The sequence below is a fragment of the Silene latifolia genome, chromosome 11 (assembly GCF_048544455.1).
Source record: "Silene latifolia isolate original U9 population chromosome 11, ASM4854445v1, whole genome shotgun sequence".
NCBI lineage: Eukaryota > Viridiplantae > Streptophyta > Magnoliopsida > Caryophyllales > Caryophyllaceae > Silene > Silene latifolia.
The window spans coordinates 118,900,199-118,919,057 of NC_133536.1; the positions used below are offsets into that span (position 1 = coordinate 118,900,199).

Sequence of the window (18,859 nt, forward strand, 5' to 3'; positions counted from 1 at the left end):
CCAGTGTTGTTTGTCAAGAAGAAAGACGGAAGCTTGAGACTTTGCGTGGATTACCGTGAGTTGAACAATGTGACCATCAAGAACCGTTATCCCTTGCCAAGGATCGATGACTTGTTCGATCAATTGAGTGGAGCCGGAGTTTTCTCTAAGATCGACTTGAGGTCAGGTTATCACCAGTTGAGAATTAAGAACGAGGATATACCTAAGACCGCTTTCAGAACAAGATATGGGCACTATGAGTTCGTGGTCATGCCATTCGGGTTGACTAATGCGCCGGCGATGTTTATGGACTTGATGAATCGGGTGTTCAGTCCTTACCTGGACAAGTTCGTGGTTGTGTTCATCGATGATATCCTGGTATACTCCAAGAATGAGGAGGAACATGAGGAACATTTGAGGTTAGTCTTGAAAACCTTGGAGGAGAACCAGTTATATGCCAAGGCGAGCAAGTGCGAGTTCGGTTGAAGAAAGTTGCTTTTTCGGGCCATGTGATTTCCAAGGAAGGGGTGTCGGTTGATCCTAGCAAGATTGAGGCAGTGACGAGATGGCAGAGTCCTAAGAATGTGGGTGAGATCCGAAGCTTCTTGGGGCTAGCAGGTTATTACCGAAGATTTGTCAAGGACTTCTCAAAGATCGCAAAGCCATTGACGTCCTTAATGCGGAAGGAGAACAGGTTTGTTTGGGATGAGAGTTGTGAGGAGGCGTTTCTAACCCTCAAAGAACGACTCACTACAGCTCCTATCCTTGCACTACCAGATGGGAATGATAATTTCGAGGTGTATACTGATGCTTCCAAGAAAGGTCTGGGGTGCGTATTGATGCAAAACGGGAAGGTAATCGCTTACGCTTCTCGACAGTTGAAGACCTATGAGGAGAATTACCCTACTCATGATCTAGAGTTGGGGGCTGTGGTGTTTGCGCTCAAACTATGGCGACACTATCTTTATGGGGCTACCTTCAAAGTGTTTTCCGATCACAAGAGCTTAAAGTACATTTACACACAGAAGGAGTTGAACATGAGACAGAGGAGATGGATTGAATTGATTGGCGACTATGACATGGAGATACTTTATCATGAAGGGAAAGCGAATGTCGTAGCCGATGCCTTGAGCAGGAAATCCATCCATGCTTTGAGCAGTGCTAGATCTAGAGTGAGGATGCATAATGAGCTGCGGGGGATGGGAATCCACGTGATCCGGCAGGGAGAGACTCTTGGGGACTTGACCGTTGAGCCGGAGTTATATGAGAGATCGAGAGCTAGCTGAGAAAGCCGACGCTAGAATTCGAAGTGGCGCGGCCACAAGAGAAAGAAGGAAAGGTGGGGTTGATTCCGGGTTCGTTATCCATCTTGATGGTAGTCCGAGGTTTGGGGGACGGTGGTGTGTTCCGGATAATGATGAGCTGAAGAGGAAGATTTCTTCGAGGCACATGCCACGCCATACTCGGTTCATTGGGGGAGATAAGTTGTACAAGGACCTCAAGAAGACCTTTTGGTGGCCGAATATGAAGAGGGAAGTTTTTGAGTTCGTAGCTCGATGCTTGACATGCCGTAGAGTGAAGGGTGAATATAAGAGACCGCAAGGGAAGGTTCAACCACTAGATGTGCCAGAGTGGAAGTGGGAAAGCATTTCCATGGATTTCATTGTGGGGTTGCCTCGAACTCAGAAAGGTAACAATATGATTTGGGTGATCGTGGATAGGCTAACCAAGTCGGCTCACTTTATCCCCATGAAGGATACTTGGACTAAAGCTGAGTTGGCCAAGGCTTATGTTCAGTATGTGGTGAAGCTGCATGGTGTACCCAAGGACATCATTTCCGATAGAGACTCCAGGTTTCTATCCAAATTCGGCAAGAGTTACTGATCACTAATGGGTACTCGATTAAAGATGAGCACCGCTTTTCATCCAAACTACGGATGGTCGACGAAAGGACTATTCGGACACTCGAGGACATGTTGAGGGCTTGTGTTTTGGAGTTTGGCGGGTCTTGGGAGGATAGACTGGGGTTGATTGAGTTTTCATACAACAACAGTTACCACGCTAGTATTGGGATGGCTCCATTTGAGGCTCGTATGGCGGGAAGTGTAGGAGTCTGTGTGTTGGGATGATCGAGCGATGCGGTAGTTTTGGGACCAGAGATGATTCAAGAGATGGTGGAACAGTGCGAGATCATTCGGCGAGAAGATGAGGGCTGCCCGGGACCGAGAAGAGCTATCTTGACGCTAGGAGAAGCGACATTTCTTTCCAGGTGGGGGAGAAAGTACTTCTTAGAGTGTCCCCGATGAAGGGGGTGATGAGATTCGGGAAGCGGGGAAAGTTGAGCCAGAAGTTTATTGGGCCATATGAGATCCTGGATAGAGTTGGAGAAGTGGCATATCGGCTAGCCCTACCACCAGCTTTAGCCAGGGTACATAATGTCTTCCATGTTTCTCAGTTGCGGAGATACTTGAGTGACCCTTCGCATATTTTGAGCCATGATGTGGTCGAGGTGGACGAGCAGTTGACTTACATCGAGACGCCTAAGGAGATCTTGGACAGGAAGGTTAGAAAGACCAGGCACGGAGAGACGGCTTTAGTGAAAGTGTTGTGGTCTAATCATAAAGCAGAGGAGGCTACGTGGGAAACCGAGGCCGCGATGAGAGAGAGTTATCCACATCTGTTCACTTGAGGTAAGTTACGGGACGTAACTTTCTTTTTAGGAGGGTAGAATGTAACATTTCGTGTTTATATAGCCTAGTTGTGTGTTTGACCGTGTTAGTTATACGAGATGTCTTTTATATTTTCGTATGACATGTTTGGTAGGGGAGCGAACTTCGGGACGAAGTTCTTTTTAAGGGGGGAAGATTGTAATACCCCGTATTTTATTATCGTTTGGGCGAGTTTTATTATTTGATGGTAGCGTAAAGGTAATGGTAAAAGCGTAAGAACATAATTGTTTAATCTATATCGCGAGATGAGTCGGGTTTATAATTGAGTGGCATTTTTGGTCGAGGGGTCATAACCCATTTACCCACCTACCATTTTACCTCACCAAACCCTAAAAACAAACCCTAATACACCTTTAAAACCCTATTCCCCTCCCTACCGTCATTTTGACATCACAAACAACAACCCCTTTTTCCTTTCACGTTCAAGCTCTATACACGGCCAAAGAGAGCAGCGCCGGTGAGTGTGGAGAGAGTAGGGTCTGCCAGGAGTCCAGGGGAGTCGTTGCTAGGGGTCGAGGGCGGTTGTACTGGTCGGAAAAGCTCAGGTCGACGGCCGTCACAGGTAAGGTTCCCTGTTTTCATTTCTGTCACACTATTTTGTTTTGGGTATTGCGTCTTTTAGGGACTGTTGTGGTGGTCGTGGGGTTGTGGGATGCGTTGTTGGTGTGGAGTCGAGTCAGATGGTGGTGGTTATAGTGGTGGTCGTGGCTGGTGGTGGTTTTAGTGGTGGTGTTTAGGTGTCGGGTTGGTTGGGGATTTTTGGTTGCGTTTCAGTCATAGGGAAATAGGGTGGCACCACCGTGGACTCGGGGGAGGTCGAATCGGTGGTGCCACGTGTGTCAGAGTCGCCGTGCGACGGTGGTGTCAGGGGTAGTGGTTGGTAGGCAGGAGGGGTGGTGTCGTGGTGGTGTCGGGTTAAAAGGGGGTTGTTCATGGCGTTTTGGTGGCGGTGGGTGTGAACAGGGGGTGTTGGTGGTGGTGGTTCGACCACCGGTGGGGTCGACCACATTGGTGGTGGTGGGAGGTGACAGGCCGGACACGTGTCGGCCTGGTGGTCGGCGGTGAGGATTGGTGGTAGAGGGGCGGTTTGTGACGGGTTGAAAAGGGGGGGTGTGCGTGTGTCGAGTTGTGCGTGTTTTTGAATTAGTTTTGTTACGGGTTTTATTTTAATGAGTTGGGAATGTGTATATTTCTAATATTTACAATATTAGTTTGGATTATTAAGTTAATTTAAGTAGCGGTGACGGAATAATGTAATTGAGCTTTTGAGTCGGGATTTTATTTCGGGAAAGTTACTATTTTTAGTAACTTACTATTTGTGGTAATTGCTATTTTGGGAAACTCCCCATTTTAGGAAACTTTCTATTTTGAGTAACTTATATTTTTAGTAATTTCTAAATTGGGAAAGTTTCTACTTATAGTAGCTTTTGATTATGGGAACGGGATTAGTAAGAGAATTAATTATGTTATATATAAATGTTTAGGTGGCGAGTTTCGGGTGGAGTATGAATCTGCAGTTAGCTTATTACCGCTATTTGAGGTAGTAGGGGAATACACTGGACTTGATATATTATTATGTGATTGGATTGGTGAATCGGTGATTTACATGTTATAATTTGATTGTCGATTTAATTCCGTTAAGTACTATTGTTGAACTGTTTTATTATATTATTACCTTGGAGTTGGTGGAGGTGGTGATGATGACATTGTGATAAGGCCCGGCGGGTTTCGCAGACTTGCCCTGGTGTCCTCACCGCGAGTGGCGAGATCGGCTACGGTCGATATTTATAGTCTACCGGGGATCGGTATGGCTGGGTTGTCCGGGTTGTGAGTTGTGATGACGGTGTTGGTGATGGAGGAGTATGTGTTTTATGTTACTGTTATTGTATTACCTACTCAGCTTCGTGGCTGACCCCGTGTATTCGTGTACGCCTGTGATGATCCAATTATTGGGGAGAGATTGACAGTGTATTCGAGACCGATGGGAGTGGTGGGAAGAGAGCTTGGATGACCGACTTAGTGCCTAGCCCACCTTAGTCTTTTTAATAGTTTTATCAGACTTATCTTTTGGTCGTTTTTGGAGACTTTGTTTAATTTCAGTTGTAATGTCACTTTAAACATTATAATAAAGTACTGTGTTTCTTTCCTTTGTTATCTACTGCCTCGGGTTTCCGAGATGGTAACACCATCATTTATCTGAGGAGTCCTAGTTCAGGCCCTTAAATAAATGGGGGTGTTACATGGTTATTCTATGCATAAAATAGTAAGGATAGTCAGTGCTCTAATATATTGTATCAACACAGTTATAAAGCAAGTCAGGGCATATTCTGACTGTAAATCAACACATCAAATTCATCATGGTAAGCTTGTACAGAGGTAGTCTATTTGAGTTGTAGTAATTCAGACATAGGGTCTTCATGCATATTACCAAATCTTTGTTTGATGGCTGTCTCATACTCAGGCCAACTCAAGACAGTGGTGTTACCTTTGTTTTTAACATAGGCTTGGTGCCAAGCCATAGCCTTTGTTTCAAGATGCATCTATAGTTTGAAGTGCCTGCTTTTGATAAATTACTAGGCTCTGGTGACAAACTTTGTCATTTGTGTAGGGCGCTTTCACCGTTAACTCAGACCGTTATGATTGGTGTCTTATAAAGGCTGGGAATTTATGGAGAAAGTGGAAATGCACCTTAGTCCGTAAGTGGCTATACGACGAGACAGGCGCAATATAGAGGACACCACCAACAAAAAAGTATGACTCAATAACACCTGAGGAATGGAATGTGTTTGTGGCATCTCACACTACTCAGGCATTTAAGGTAATATTCACTTATTAGGTTTGTTTAGTTTTTATCAAAAAAATATCGTATGACATTTCCACTATATATAATTATTCTAACGACTTTATGTGTTGTAAAATGTAAGGAAATAAGTGCAAACAACAAGAAGAATGCTTCTATGAATAGGACAAGGTTCGTTGGCTCTCGAGCAGGTTACCGTGGGATTGAAGTTAAAATCGTAAGTACATACACCTAGACATACCTTTATAATTTCTATTTATTTAAATCTGGAGGTTTTAGACTCTTGACAATCTTATTTTTTTTTTGTAGAAGCAAGACTTTTGTCAAAAATGGAGTGATATTAGAGCAAGTTGACCGGCACTTAACTTGGCTAAGGGGTCACACGCCTAATAACGGAGACCTGACCGAATATTATAAGGAAGTGGCTTCGAAAATTGTAAGTTCTTCAATTGTTAAAACAGAAATGATTAATTTCTAGGAATTGACACAACGATATATGCATTTAAATAATATAATATAATGAATGGGTGTAGGAAGAACTAGAAAAAGAGGTGGAGGCAGGTACATTTAAGCCTAAGGGACGAGAAGATATACTAGCTAAGGCAATCGGCAAACGTGAACATGGTGGCCGTGTGCGAGGGGTTCCTGATGGCATATGCATAACTGAGTATTTTGGGAAGGCTCCTAAAAAGCCGCCGACAGAAGTAGAGCGTCTTAAAGAGATGGTAATTTATTATGTATACATAGAATAAGACAGTCTTAAAATATTTATTGTTTGAAAATTATTTTACTTTAAGCATAACCAATTTGTTGAATTTTTGTCTTACATGCAGATAAATGCTTTGCAAACACAAGTATCAAATATGCAAAGTATGATGGTGCATTTTTGGCAAAGTGATGAGAAGCCAAGTCAAGAATTATTAGAATGCTTCTTGAAAGGAATGTCTATGAGTACTCAAGGATCGAAAGCTTGTCCATCTACGAATGGTTCTCATAGTATCTCAATACAAGAGAGTGAGGAGCAATCCCTTCAAGAGCCACACCGTAAAGAGAGTAAGGAGCAATCCCATCCAGAGCCACACCGTAAAGAGATACCACATGAAGAGCCACCTAGCCAAGAGAAGGAGGTATCATCTTTTGATTTATCACTAAGATTTTAACGAAACTTATTAATATATTTGCGTGACAAATGAGTTTGAAGTTCTGATTTTACTAATATTTCAAGGGGTGGAGAGACTGTGAATTATCATTACCCAGAAATCCGAATAAGATAGTGGCATCAGGCTTGATGTATATGGAAAAAAAGGCGGAATTCATAACTGTGCACGGTAGATCACTACTTAATGGTTATAAGAAAGTCGAAGTTAAGAAAGTATAATCTGGATCGGAAAATGATATGTTGCCTGTGCCTGTTGGGGATGATTTGATAGTATTGATTGATGCGAAGGACTCATATGTTCAGTGGCCTCAGAATCATATTCACAGTCATAGTAAGGTAATTTTGTAGTTTTTTAAAAATTAGAAGTATTATCTTATAATAAGTTAATATAAATATTAACTATTTCGTGAAAAATTAATAAAGATGGAAATCGTAATGAAGAAGAAGAAGAAGAATCATCAAAGGTCTGCACCACCTCTGGTCCCGACTATTCTGGGTGTAGAAGTTAGTAGTGAGTTTAAGCAAAAGTTGAGAACCCCGCTGATGAATTCTTTACTTCTCGAGGCTCGCGTATTGAAGGCGAGAGGATCACTAATTAACGTTTCTATTGATGACCATGTATTACACCTTGATGACTACACTTCTCCAATTTCTTACGAGGAGCTTATTCATTGGTGTGACGAAGGCGAGATAGGTGCCTCTCACAATGCTATTTTTATGAGGTAAGCTTTCATTAATGACCACGTTCTGTCTATTTTTATCCGTAGGAAGCCAGTCGTTATTGTGTTTGTTGAACGTTTGAGAGTAAGAAAGGAATGGAATGAGTTGTCTAAGTACATGTACAACACCTCAGATCTCATAACTAACTGCATTCTCAACCCGACACTGATTCCATGCCATCCATACCTGGTAAATCAGTCAAGCTAAAATAAACCCAAAAGCCAAGATAAAGTTCACCTTCTGGCACATCTTCACCCTGATAGAAAATAAAACTATAAATACTGAGACCAACCCAAGTATGTATGTATTCTTCATTTAGTTACTCCCTATGATTTAAAGATACCCTTTATATTCGTTTTATACAACTCAATTCCAGAAATGAGAATATCAATGTATACCTCAGGATGGGATTTAGCATAATCAATGATTCGTGTAAGAAAGACTTGTTTCAGTCGGGAAAATCCATCATTGCCCTTTACATGCTTTTCTGTCTCTTGTACATTCAGAAAAATCAGGAGCTCTTCCTTGATACAGCTAGTTTCCTCATCTAATCTGCGGATTTTCTCAACAACAATCACCTCTGGCATTATGTGTTTCAAATGCGACAAATGATGCACTGTCAAACTCCTGCATAAATCAAGTTTTAGACAAATCACCTTGTTCTAAAAGTTTTTTGGTACAGTGGTTTTTATGAACTATTTGAACAATTTTAGTTGAAGTTGTTGTAGGTATTTGAGTGATCTTAGTGATACTATGAAGTCTACTAGTTTCTACGGATTCTTGTTCCCGGAGACGTTGTCTAAATTTGCATCCGTAAGTGAAGATTTACGATCAGATTATATTGCTAGAGCTATGACATGTACTAAGTGTGGCAGGGGTCGAAAACTGATATTTGCAGCTTATCACGAAAGGTATACATAAAGCTTCCCATTTTCGAACTTCTATTTATTTATTCCTGGCTATTTACGTGAAATTTTCTCATTGTCCTCTTTTTTTAATCAAAGTTATCATTGGATGTTGGATGCAATTAATCCATCTGAAAGTAATGTGTATTGGTGTGATCCTTTTGGGTATACGGAGCCTCGAAAGTTTATCATGGAAATAATTAATAGGTAAATCATGTATATTACATGTTAGTGCGTGATTTAAATTATGTTTGACATGATGACTTATTTTAGTTAAATCAAATACAGAGCCTTCGAGAAAAGAAACTCTACAGATCCAGTAGCAGGGCTCGAGACAAAACCAGTTACTTGGAGAATAATTAAGGTATATCTTTTATATTGTCAATATTTATTACGAAAAAATTCAATTTTTGTATTTAGCATTTAGTGAAACTTTCTGATGTGGAGTTAGGTGTTGTCTCTTTTGATGCATTCGAAGGGTAATGGAAGTATATAGTTGTCAGCTATGTTCAATGTTTTTGGTATGTTGGTGCGTGCATCATGATGTAACTGCGGTCACCTGATAGACTACTTAGACTATAGTTGAATCATGTCAAATTTGATGGATTTTGGTCTGTTGGTGCGTGCATCATCTGAATGTTCCGCATATTGAGCACTTACGGAATTTGTGATTCCTAAATCTCACCCTTATTTTTAGTCTTACGGTTGCTAGGCTAATTGCCACTATGATGTACTTCCTGCTTAAGCCTTTATCGCTCGGCACCTGATCAATTTGTGTAGCTTTTGGTCTGTTGGTGCATCATGTGAATGTGCAGCATCTGATTTGTTGATGTAGCATTTAGTTTTGCATTCTCGTCACTTTTTGCATCAGCCTTTATTTTGGACTGTTTTCTGTCAGTTTTTGCATCAGGCTGGGAATTTTGGCCTGTTTTTGTGCAGCACCTGTTTGTTTTTTGGGCTGATCAATATTTGCATTCTCGTCAGTTTTGTGCAGCACCTGTTTTTTGGCATCAGGCTTTATTTTGGCCTGTTTTTGGTCGGAGTAGATATGACATATATATATATGGGTTTGGTTTTTGTTTTAGTGTCCTCGCCAGCCTGATGGGAGCGTATTATGCGGGTATTATATTTGTCGATATATGTTGGAGCTAATCAAAGAAAGATATATTAATATTACCCCAAATGTATGTATTTTTTTTCTTCATTTCAATTACACTTTGCTTATTATAATCTCCATCTTATTAATTGCTTTATTTTACACGTCATATATATAGCGTATTAACTAAATTTTTGGATGTCCTATATATATAGTTCTTGCTTAACGCCCCAAAGACATATACGGTTGAGCAAATCGACGAGGTGCGGAATATTTGGGCTGAATTCACACTCAATTTTAAGCCGAAAAGTAATGGTGGATGAAGCCGATTACAATTTCTTGATGTTCAATTATTTTTGCACTTACATGCTACTAAGTAATAACGATTCAAGGATTTTTATTTATATTTTGCAAGTATGAAAGTACGTTTGTAGCCTATGCGCTATTACAAACATTAAACGATGTTTATTTTTTCAAGGATTTGTCCTTGTTAATTCTAATAAAATTTGTTGCGTAAAATATGCTGGAGTTTCTGAATTTTAATGCAGGTTTAATTCTTATATGAGCTATATATACGATTCAATCGTGTAGGAATTACGATAAAAAAGGAAATATGAAAAAAAAAACACTTTCCAAAGAGAACGGTTAATTGTTAAACCTGTTCTATTTGAAATGGTACAACAATGGCGCCAAATGTTATATCAAAGAGCACGCCTTAACAAATAGGACGGTTGTATCATCCCCCGTTCTCTTTGAAAAGGTTCAACAATGGCGCCAAACACCTCTATCAAAGAGAACGCCTTAACAAAGAGCCCGGTCCCCTATTACACCCTGCTGTTTGAAATATCAATGAGAGCGGTTCCCATTAGCAACCGTGCTATTTGAAATAACAACGAGCACGGGTTGACCATTTACCAACCGTTCTCATATGTCAAAGAGAACGCTTGGCCACAGGCCGGTTAAAAGACGCATTTAGAACGGTGCTTGACCGTTCTCCTTAATGGTTATTATAGTAGTGCACGAAAGCTGAAACTCGTGAAATGCTTACTCAAGTCCGAAATCGCAAAAGTCGGGGAGTCCTAATGCAACCCTATCTCCCAAAACTAAATGATTACTTTGTTAGAGAAGGGGACTGTGAAAATTTTTACGCATTTCCCGAACCTTGGAGATACAAAGGCATTCAACTAGCTGGAATCAAGGTCTTCCACGATTGCTATTTCATTCCTCCGGCAACGGTTCCTACCATCAAAAATCGTCAGACACCTTGTCTCAATAAACAGGCTGTTAGCCTCCTGTTTGGAGAGGATCGATTCGTCAGGGCAGCACAAGATGAGATCATTATCACGATACTTCGGGACGACCATTTCAACCCTACAACACTGATCACCGACACCAACTCAAACCAGCAGAAAGGATGGAAAAAGTCGATCAAATGGACCAACAACCAAGGAAGGCTCTTCAAAATCACTACAGGAGAAGGAGAGATGTTCAAAGGAGAACCTAACGAAGATGAATTCGAGTCACAGTAGGAATCAGAGTCGGAGTCGGAACCTAAGTCTAGAGAAGTCACTAGAGAGTCTCCTCATGTCGTCACTTCCCACTCCTCCATTCCTCCTAGCATAGCGTCACCTAGTAACGGTAGCTTGGGGAATTTCCCAGCAACTGTTCCTTTACCGCCACTTACTACCGCGCAGATGGCTTCTTTGTTTCAGTTGTTTTCAAATTTTAACATGAATAAATCTGATTCTGCTTACTCCTTGTGTTTTTCTGAATACAATTCTATTTACGATGATAATGAGGATGATCCTGACCCAAACTCATCCGAATTACCTTCCTATATAATCAAAGAAATACTAAAAGAGGGGGAAGGGGTACTAGTTATAGAAAACACCGAACCTATCAACGTAGGAACGGAATTAGAACCCCAAGAACTTAGGATAGGGACGACCCTGAACCTAACTGAAAGGGCCAATTTCATCGACATACTACACGAGTTTAAAGACATCTTCGCTTGGTCTTACAAGGACATGCCTGGGATCGACATGGATATTGCAGAACATCGAATTCCAATCAAACCAGGTTTTAAACCTGTAAAACAGAAGCTTCGTCGGATGCGGACATAATGGGCTCTTAAGATTAAAGAAGAAGTCGATAAACAATTCAAAGCTGGGTTCATTAAAGTTTCCGAGTATTCAGACTGGGTGGCTAGCATAGTCCCCGTACCCAAAAAGGATGGGCGAATCCGGGTTTGTGTTGATTTCAGAGACTTGAATAAAGCGAGTCCTAAAGACGACTTCCCTATACCACACATCGGCATATTGGTTGACAATACAACAGATCATGTATTGTTATCCTTCATGGACGGGTATGCAGGGTACAACCAAATCAAAATGGCCATAGAAGATATGCACAAAATAGCCTTCGTCACTCAGTGGGGTACATACTGTTATACTGTTATGCCATTTGGGCTAATCAACACTGGGGCTACATACCAACACACTGCGACTACTTTGCTACATGATATGATGCATAAAGAAGTGTAAGTGTACGTGGATGATATGATCGTTAAATCTAAAGATAGGAAAAGGCACATCGATAACCTTCGAAAATTCTTCCTCAGATTGCGCAAGTACAACATGAGGCTCAATTCTCAAAAATGTGCATTCGGAGTAACGTCAGGCAAGCTTCTGGGATACGTCGTCAGCCAGAGGGGAATAGAAATTAATCCATCTTAGATCAAGGCCTTAATTGAAATGTCGCAACCCCAGACAGAGAATGAGGTTAGAGGATTTTTGGGCAAGGTACAATACATAAGTCGATTCATATCGAAGCTCAATATTATCTGCGAACCTATCTTCAAAAAGCTCAAGAAAATAGACCATACCATATAGGATGAAGACTGTCAAAAGGCATTTGACAGGATAAAGGAGATACTGGCTAAGCCACCCGTGCTAATGCCTCCCCAACGAGATCAACCTCTTGGTTTATATCTCAAAGTCACCGAAACAACCATGGGGGCTATGCTTGCACAAACTGTTGGAAAGGAAGAAAGATATATCTACTACCTTAGTAAGAAGTTCTTAGAATACGAGTGTAAGTACACACCTCTCGACAAGACATGCCTCGCTCTTGTGTGGGCAACAAAGAAGCTACGTCATTACATGCTTAGCTACTCTGTCAAGGTGTATTCTAAAATGGATCCTGTCAAATACCTCTTCGAGAAACCCATTCTCAACAGACGCTTAGCAAGATGGATCTTGATGCTCTCAGAGTTCGATCTCAAATACGTACCTTTGAAAGTCATAAAGGGACATGCCGTGGCCGAATTATTCGCATAGAATACTATCAATGACACGCAAGCAATAGATTCTTATCCAGATGAAGATATTCTACAAACCAGTATGGATTCTTGGGATCTTTACTTTGATGGGGCATCCAATTTGAGAGGATTCAGAATATGACTGTTGCTCATTTCTCCTGAAGGCGAGCATACACCACTTTCTGTCAAACTCGACTTCGAGTTGACAAATAATGCAGCAGAATATGAAGCTTGCCTCATTGGTCTACAAGCAGCAGTAAGCTTAGGGATCAAGCATCTTCGAGTTCTCGGCGATTCATCCTTAATCATCAACCAAATTACTGGATCCTGGAAAATCCGAAATGAAAGTCTAGCACCCTATCAAGCTAGGATAGATCAAATCGCTTAATTCTTCGACCAGGTTACTTATCTACACCTACCTCGCGAAGAAAATCAGTTTGCGGACGCTCTTGCAAAACTCGCATCCTTGATTAACATGCCAGACAACATGGTTGAAATGCCTTTTTGCATCGAACGGCAATCAGAACCAGCCGATGTACACTTCCTCATAGATGAAGAAGAAAATCCAGAAGAGCCTTGGTTCCAAGCCATTCTCAACTTCAAACTCTATGGTACATACCCACCAGATATGGATAAGAGGGGACAATGCGCCATACGCCTACTTGCCTCTCAATACCCCCTCATGCAGGGAGAGTTGTACAGAAGGACACCTCTTGGTGTCGTCTTGCGTTGCCTTGGTCGTTCACAGGCACATAAAGTAATGGAAGAAGTTCATAATGAAGAATGCGGTCCTCACATGAGTGGACCTATGATGGCAAAGAAGATTACGCGCCTACGATATTACTGGACGACAATGTTGTCAGATTGCATCAAGTATGTTAGGCATTGTCACAACTGCCAAATCTTTGGGAATGTACAACATGTTCCTCTTTCAATGTTATATACCATGACATCTCCTTGGCCATTTTCTGCTTGGGGAATATACATCATCGGAAAGATCACTCTAGCCGGGACAGGAGGCCACTATTTCATTTTAGTAGCTATCGATTATTTCACTAAATGGGTCAAAGTAGCATCTTACACCAGCCTTACAGCCAAACATGTGGCAAAGTTCATACAAACCAATCTCATATGTCGATATGGTTGCCCACATGAAATCATTAGTGACAATGGATCACATTTTCAGGCCGAAGCTACACAGTTGTTAGCCAAATATAAGATCAAGCATCACCATTCCTCGCCGTACAAACCTGAGATTAATGGCGTGGTGAAGGCAGCTAACAAGAATGTCGTCACCATCCTTAAGAAAATGATTGATAATTTTCGCGATTGGCCTAGCAAAATACCTTTTGTATTATGAGGATATCGCACATCAGTTAGGACGCCCACTAGGGCTACTCCTTTATATTTGACTTACGGCATGGAAGTTGTACAACCGGTAGAGCTAGAGATCCCATCTCTACGCATTTTACTCGAAAGTCAAATTCCAGAAGCTGATTGGAAAAAGGATAGGTATGACGAACTCGTCCTCTTGAACGAACGAAGGCTACACGCATTACATAATGTGCAGACATACCAAGCACGTATCAAACGAGCATTCAACAAACGAGTCAAATCCAGAAATATCAAGGAGGGAGATTTAGTACTCAAGTCAGTCAGAGCTCTCTTACCTGTCGATCCACGAGGAAAATTTAAGCCTAATTGGGCTGGACCATTCTTAGTCAAGTCCATATTTTCAGGGGGTGCAGTTAAGATCACACACCTAGACGGGAATGAGTTTTCTAACCCAACCAACCTAGACCAATTGAAACAATACTACCCTTAGAAGTAGGATAAAAACGCGCCTCGCTTGACCTACGTGCCGCTTATGCGACACGAAATAAAACCGGCCCCCGACCCACTTAAAAAAAGCTCTTGCCATAACGCTCTTGCGTTTTAACATTTTGACATCCTCATATCATCAAATAAACTAAATTGCACTTCATTCGGAGTAAGTAAAGCACAAGCTTATTTTCTAAGTTCATTACAACCTATTGCTTCAAACATTTATTCTTTTACATTTTCCCGAACTACGCATAGGGTTTGATTTCATTTTTCTAATGAATACATAGGCAATCCTTCACCGGATAGAACCCGTCATTTTAAAATGTAAATAGAAGGACATTTGCATTTGCATTTGGAATTCGACAAGAATAAATAAAGGAAATTCATGAAAGTTTCTTAGCTAATAAATCTTTTATTCATTATTCCATAAATAATAATATGCCACATACATATAAATTTTAATGCTAGGCTAGGATTCTAAAAACCCCGCCATTTATTACAACTTAAATAATAATAAATAATACTAGTATAAATGACTAAGGCTATTCTTCCATTTTCCCTTTGCCTTTGTCACCCTTGTCATATTTCTTGTCTCGACCACGAGCGGGACGCTCTTGCGTTATCTCCGACCTAATCACCAACGGTCGTTCTCGTGGTCTAGCATTTCCATTTCGTTCCACCACCATCTTCTCGGGAGGAGCATTCATTGGTCTTTTAGATGGACGAACAACCTGATATCTGGCTTCTTCTCCCTCTTCAGTCAAATACCTTTGGTTCTCCTTCACCACTTCACGAATTTTGCAGTCAATAGGCTCTTGCTTCCTTAACTTCTCACATTCTTCAGGAGTACTAGCTTTCCTTCATTGCAGATATGAATCAGATACCCATAACGAGCCAACCGGGACAGGTATGAACCACATATTCCTTTGGGCCCAGCAAATAGCCCACTAACGGCAAGATACTGCAGTATGTGCCAAGGCAGTCTGAGGGACAGTATCTAGTTTCGGGATTTTCTGCCTAAAGCCCACTTGCCTCCTCAATCTCTCCGGAAAAGTATGGACCATGAATTCCAACCCGGGAGCGCGAATGGACCGCGTCGGATCCAAGTATGAAACTCCAGTCACTGATTGAGATGCCACCATGGCACTATCTACCTGATCAAGGGCCCACCTTCACTCTTCAAGTTATTTTCCCAATAATCGCATACTCGAGTGAAGTCAACCATATACAACCTCTTTCTCATCACAATCGATCGGTAATGGTATCCAGCCACATCAGCTGGGGGCTCGATCAACCGCAGCCTCTCCATAAGCCAAATCTGCAAAGAAAAAGGAGACGGAAATCAATCCAATATTTGGCAAAAAAAAAACGAACGAAAATATATTAAAAACGGCCGAATAAGACAAAATGTGGGTTCTTACCTGTAAAATGATAGGACTCCCAAGATAGGGAAGCTCGCGGTTCGCCTTTCTATTGTCCAAACCAAGGATTGTCTCCCCTAGAATCAAGCATGCTGGGATCCTGCGCAGCTCCATTTGCTCAACTATGCCTAGAAATCGAGGGTCACCCCTCATATCTTGGTCCACATGCCCTCGAAGAATATAATAATGAGGAAGGCAGAATCCATAAGCTCGGCGTCTCACCACATAAGATATAGTACGGTCCTCCCTATTTATAAATCAATCAACAAAGTCAATCATACGGGCTGCTTTTGAGGTCACGAGACGGTCCACCTCAGCCTTGGTCAACCTAAGCAAGTCCCTAAATTTGTTTTTTTTGTATCCTTAAGAGCTAGGGGGTATAACTGGAACACCTTCTACATCAAATCCTTCAACCGCAGCAATATCTTCAGGAAAAGGGCAGATGTCGCCTGCCGGGAAGGCAAATACATGGAAGTTTGGGTCCCAATATTCAAGACATGCATCCAAAAAAGGCCTCACAACCTTCACTAGCTTCAAACTCATAATCGATCCCAAACTGAAAGCACCCATGTCGTGTTTCTCCACATTTGTGAATTCATTCATCTACTCCTTCATGCGATTTTCAAAGGCATCCATGTTTTGCTGGAAATTTGGAGAAAGTTTATGGGAGGTTTTATGTAATAGACGAAGACGAGAAAGAGCGAATTGTGAGAATAGAAGCTCAGCCGAGGTCTCTATTTATACTATTCGCTGTTTCCTAATTTCAGCTGAGGACGGATCAGCTGGGGAAACGACGCAGCAGATCCTGCGCCTTTTCGAAGGATCGCAGCTCCTGCTGCGCCTCTTCCCCATGTCATTCTCCTCGTTTTGATGGCTGTTGGTCTTTCCTAATTCCGTTTTAGTTAAAATTTCCTATTCCTATGAGGATTTAATTCGGCAATTCCGTGTAATTGCCTAATTTGCGTTTCCTAATCGATAAAGGTTCGCTTTTCGAGGCAAAATCAATATTTTCGCCATATACGCACACTTACTCATTTTTATTTTCTTTTTCTTTTCGGGGAATCATTTCACTCTCTATTTTCAAAATATTTCTAATACAGTTAGACATTTCTTTTAATTTCTTTTTATAGGGGGTAGCCCTCCCTACCGTCCGGTCGCGTCATTTTCGTCCATTTTTCGGACACTTTTTTCATTTTTGTCCATTTTCGGACACTTTTTTTCATTTTTTTGGAAACTTTTAATTTTCACGCTTATTTAGGGCATTGTATTTTAAAGTTAATTCATTTCATTTTATGCTTTGCTATGTGATTTTCTATGTGAATTTCGGCAGCATGACGGCGTAAACCGTCACATGCCAACCCTGTTTCTAAGCTAACCTTCAGATACAACAAACACCCAGCAGCAAAGGCACACAGGCCATCATATATACATCCAAAAAAAGAGGCAAAATGTACATCAAAGGACGGGCTCCTGCCCAAAGTAAGGTGACAAAAGAGAAAATGTACAACTGTACAACAAACAAACAACCAATAGGCTAGTCCAGACGATCCCTCAGTTCAGCTACTGTCGTCTCAAGAGCGGTGATCTCAGCGTCTCTAGTCTCGAGCTCCCTCAACAAGCGGGTCGTCTCCTCCTGGGACTGCGCCAGATCACGCCCCAGGCCACACTTCCTCTACATAAAAAAAATGACATTTTACTTCACTTCCCTTCACAAGGTCAGAAGTAGTAAAAATTAGAACAATAAACGGGTACGAAAGGTTCATACCTGCCTCCCAGAGCCACCAGCAAGGGTCTCGATGGCTGTAGCTCGCCGCCGGTTGGCCATTCTCCACAGCTCCACGTGCCTAGACGACGCCACCTTCATCCAAATATACAAAAGTTCAAGCAAATGCATTCATATGTAAATAAAACATGAAAGTATAAAAGGACAGCCAAAGCTGGGGGCTTACCCTCCTCACGACGTGCTACCATCCGTCCAAGCCAGTGTCGGTCACCGCCTCGCCGAAGTCGCGGATCTCCGAGATCGTCATCATGCCCGCCGCGTCAGTGTACTCCAGTGTCTCTGGAAAAGCTGGGGGCTCGACGCCCGCCAGCTCCATCTCCTGCAATTTTAATGTAGTTCGTTATTTTGATGATAATTCATCATTTATCGGTATGAACAAAAATGACAAGTAAAGATGCTTACCACGATCGGCCAGTACGCCAACCTCTGACGAACAAACTCTGCGTACTCCACGCCAGAAAGAAAGAGGGCGTCACCACTCGCACTTGCCAGGTCTGTCGTCCTCTCAGCCTCTGAAGGCTCCGTAAACATCATCCGTGGAGGATCGATGGGAACCGTGAATCCATCGCAGGAGCACTGTCGAGCCAAACGCTCACCCAAGTACCACACGGGCCCCATGGGCGTCGTCAACAACAACCGACTCGAACTCCAAGGACGGAGAACCTCAGCCACGAAAGCAGGAGCTCTAGTGTAGCTCTCCCGAGGCCGGGGCACCCACTCAAGCAAGAGGAGGGGGGGGTTCATTCCTATGATCGTCTCTAAATGAAAAAAAAAGATAAAAATAAAAATCAAGATGCTTACGCTGTCTAAGCTCAAGGCGTTCACGCCCCTCCTGCAGACTTCGTATGAAGACCGCTGGCTCTTCTGACGGCACACGATCCAATCCCTGACAACAGGGTACTCTCTTGGTACGTCCTCCGCCCTCTTGGGCGTGAAGCTGGGAAAGTAGGAGTACACCCACGCCTGCAGACAAATGATAGTGATTACCATCTTATTCTCTACAAAATGATCTTTCATATTTTCAAAAATAAATGGAATAAAAATGACAAAATGATCCTTCATAATTGCAAGAAAGGTTCATACCTCCAACAGAAGTCCAGGGCCGACAGTGGTAGGAGAAGTCC

At 42.0% G+C, this 18,859-nt stretch overlaps 1 long non-coding RNA gene across 1 annotated transcript; it reads right to left on the minus strand.

Annotated features, from left to right (window-relative positions):
• Window positions 1–17,456: 17,456 nt before the first annotated feature.
• On the minus strand, window positions 17,457–18,043 carry LOC141615052 (uncharacterized). Its single transcript, XR_012529582.1, has 3 exons — window positions 17,902–18,043; window positions 17,718–17,810; window positions 17,457–17,624 (listed from the first exon to the last, which is right to left on the minus strand). It is a non-coding gene; the product is annotated as an uncharacterized LOC141615052 (long non-coding RNA).
• Window positions 18,044–18,859: the final 816 nt, after the last annotated feature.